Consider the following 3993-nt stretch of genomic DNA (forward strand, 5'->3'; position numbering starts at 1 on the left):
ATGAATAAGGAATTCATAAGAGTAGAAATAGATACTATTTAACCTCATATTGTTCAAAGAAATTTTTATTTTTAAATATTATTTATCTATTTATTAGAGATGAGAGAGAGAGAGAGAGGGTAGGTAGGAAGAGAATCAGTGCACCAGTGTCTGTAACCACTGCAAATGAACTCCAGATGTATGTGCCACTTTGTGTGCATGGCTTACATGGGTCCTGAGGAATTGAACCTGGGTCCATTGGCTTTGCAGGCAAACACTTTAACCACTAAGCCACCTCTCCAGCCCAAGAAATGTTAATTAAAGTAATAATGATTTGTATTTTCCTACCAACTTGGCAGTGAATACTTAAAATTATTATGATTACTGTTGACAAGGATGTTATGAAATGGACATTCCATATGCTATAAGTAAAATTAAGATGTCACAACATTTTTGGAGAACAATTTGGTTACACATAACACGCATAGGACTCTAAATTTTTCTTCTTTTTGGCAAAAAAAAAAATCACATCAAGGAAATTCTAAAGAATATGAACCCTTCCATAGATTACCAACAGTTGTGCCATAATTCAGCTCTTGAGTCCCCCTCTGGATCCAGCACTGGCCATTCCTATCCCAGGATGCCCAACACCAAGTAATAGATAAAATTTCCACCTCAGGCCCCTATTTTTTATGGAGATTTTTATTGATTGATTGACTGATTTGGGAGAGAAAGAGAGAGAATGGGCATTGCCAGGGCTTCTAGCCACTGCAAACATGTGCATCCGGCTTACATGGGGCCTGGAGAATTGAACATGGGTCCTTAGGCTTCACAGGCATGCACCTTAACCACTAAGCCATCTCTCCAGCCCAGACCCTCTCTTTCTTAATCAGTGTTTATTTATTTTAACATTTTCTGATACACTGTTTCCTTTTATGCTATCACTGTGTAAATAAGTGGGTTGTGGATATAGCTGTATAGATACAAAAAGGACATAGCTTTTTTTTTTTTTTGTTTGTATGGTACATTACAACTTCCAAGTCTCTGTCATATGCACCAAGTCATTTCATCCTCACATTCTCTTGTATGCTACACAAAGCATGTGCATCCAAGGTTTAGAGTGTTTAAAGAGTTAATGCCATTAAGATTCTTAAGTTCATGAAGTGACGAATATAAATTGTATATGGACTACATTCTGTTACCTCTGTTTTAACCTTAAGTGACATTATGTACATAAATAGGCTTTATAAATTCCAAAGTGATATGCAAACAACCTTTGCTACCAGATCCAAGACACTTCAAATTCATTTCTTATTTTGGCAATCCTAGCATCAGTTTATGCTAATGTTTGGAACTGTTCTAATATTTTGAATTCATGTTTCAGCTTTATCAGTATTGGAAGAACACATTGCTGCTGAAACGGAATCAGGCGCCATGGTAAACAAATCTATATTTCTTAGTTACTGTGACTACCCAGCAAAGCTCGGTAGCCCAGACGCGTGTCATCCAGTGATGTGCAATGTCTGTGCTTGGCCTTAGCTGCAATCCTTGCTGAACAGTGGTCACAGCATTCCAGATGAATTTGTCACGAAGCTGTTACTGGAGAAACTCAACTCCTCAGAAGTCTCCCACTTTGGTATGTGCATTCTCTTGTACATACAATGATGCACAAATGTTTTTTTTTTTCCTTTCTTCTTAAAAATATTTATTATTTACTTAAAAGAGCTAGAGTATGGGCATGCCAGGGCCTCCTGCCACTGAAACAAGCTCCAGACGCATGCGCCACTTTGTGCATCTGGCTTTAAGTGCATACTGGGGAATTGAACCTGGTTCCTTAGGCATTGTAAGCAAGTACCTTTACCCACTGAGCCATCCCTAGTTTTTCTTTCTCTTTCTTTTGCCTTGGCCCAGTAGTCTTACCATCTTCATTCAGTGAGCATCTCAGCTAGCGTCCTTGGCCTGTTTCTTTTTATCTTCCACATTCTATGTTTGTTTCAAAACAGAACTTGTATGTTTCGGTCCCATGGGGCATCATGTGATCTGATGTCTCTGTGTGTCCTTACTAATGCCTCTAACTCCACGGACTCCCTTGCCCCTCACATACACCCTGTTATCAAAGTTCTGTCAGAGGTTAAGGATCTCTGCTCCCCATTTTAAGGCAGCAATGGGCGCTGGGAGGGGAGCAGCTCGTCCTCTCACTGCAGGCATCACCAGGCTTCCTCCTGCCCATCCGTTCTGCCCTCTGGCTGTCTACCCAAATGTACCGCTGTTCTCTCTTGGATGCTGAGCAAGGACTTTGCATCCACAATTTCTCAACACAAAGACCACTGATGCTAGAGTAACAAAAGCAAAAGGAGGGAAGAAGAAAAACAATACAAACCAATCCAGACATGAATGCAAGAATAAGTGCTTGCTTCGGCAGCACATATGCTAATACTGGAATGATGCAGAGAAGATTAGCATAATCCCTGCACAAGGATGACACGCAAATATGTGAAGCTTTCTATATTTTTTAAAGAAGAAAAAGAATACAGGAATAAAAATAAAGTAGATAGATGATAGATAGATAGATAGAGTATAGTTATTTATACTATATATTTACATTTTAACCTACATTATAGCCTATATGTTATCATACATGCTTTATGTAACCTATGTATGAGACATAGAGATCAAATCTATGTGTGGATATAGTCCACTCTGTATATTGTCTCCATAGAAAGACAGACCACCTTTGTAGAGACCATTCTTTGGTTCTATAGATAAAGACTACAGACTGGCCTTAACAAGTCTGCTTTTGCTGTCTCCATTACTAAGTTTCGTTGACACTCATCACTTCAATCTGAAAGCAGAGCCTACACCTTTCATTTCAGGGAAATGGGGAAAATGTCTCCTTTTTCCACTTGCCAAAAAATGGGGACAAATGAAGAGTATGGGCCTGGACCAACTGATTTTCTCTGGGTAGTGATCTAAATAGCCTTTCAGTTTTCTTTCTTTGTTTTCCTTTTTGGTTTTGCAAGGTAGGATCTCGCTGTACCCTAAGCTGGCCTGGAATTCACTATGTAGTCTCTGGCTGGCCTCGAACTCACAGCAATTCTTCTATCTCTGCCTCCCAAGAGCCATGATTAAAGGCGTGTGCCACCACACCCAGCAGTTTTCTTTCCTTTTTTCTTTTTCTTCTTTTCAGACCTGAGTTTTGAACCCAGGCCCTTGTACATACTAGGCAAATATTCTGTCACTAATCTACATCCCAGCTTCATCTGTCATTTTACTGGTTGGGTGATACAGGCTGTGCTGTCCCCTCTAAATGTGGTAGTATGAGGTCCACCATGCCTCCATCACAGAAGGGCAAGAGTCGAGTGATGGTCTCAAAGAAATGTGATGGGGAAATTCGTCTATGCTGCCACCCTCAAACACACCTCTGGAAGTAGAGAAGTCGACATGTGGGCTCTGGTTGTTTATGGAAAAATACTGTTCTGTGTCATAGGAAGCTATGATTGAGTCTTTAAATACCATAATTTTAGTCAGGCGTGGTGGTGCATGCTTTTAATCCCAGAACTCAGGAGGCAGAGGTAGGAGGGTTGCTGTGAGTTGAAGGTCAGCTTGGTACTATTGAGTGAATTCCAGATCACCCTGTGCTAGAGTGAGACCCTACTTCAAAAAAAAAAAAAGGAGCTGGGCATGGTGAATGGTGACACACACCTTTAATCCCAGCACATGGGAGGCAGAGGTAGGAGGATTGCCATGAGTTAAAGGCCAAGGCCACCCTGAGACTACAGAGTGAATTCCAGGTCAGCCTGAGCTAGAGTGAGACCCTACCTTGAAAAAATTAAAAAAAAGAAAAGAAAAAAATTTTCTTTCATGCCTCCTCCAATAGCCACACAGCCACACCATTTTCATTAAAGCTCATAAAGAAAGCCCACCCTCATATAGTTATGTGGCTAGAAAGGGAAGAAATTATTTCATTGATTTGGGAGTGATTACAGGAATTCATAATCGTTAATCCTCAGGTCT

At 40.4% G+C, this 3993-nt stretch overlaps 1 non-coding gene across 1 annotated transcript; it reads left to right on the top strand.

Moving 5' to 3' along the window:
* The first annotated feature begins 2385 nt into the window (after positions 1-2385).
* Positions 2386-2492, top strand: LOC123462459. The gene has a single exon (XR_006638281.1). It is a non-coding gene; the product is annotated as a U6 spliceosomal RNA (small nuclear RNA).
* The last annotated feature ends 1501 nt before the right edge of the window (positions 2493-3993 follow it).

This window comes from Jaculus jaculus, chromosome 7 (genome assembly GCF_020740685.1).
Source record: "Jaculus jaculus isolate mJacJac1 chromosome 7, mJacJac1.mat.Y.cur, whole genome shotgun sequence".
Lineage (NCBI taxonomy): Eukaryota > Metazoa > Chordata > Mammalia > Rodentia > Dipodidae > Jaculus > Jaculus jaculus.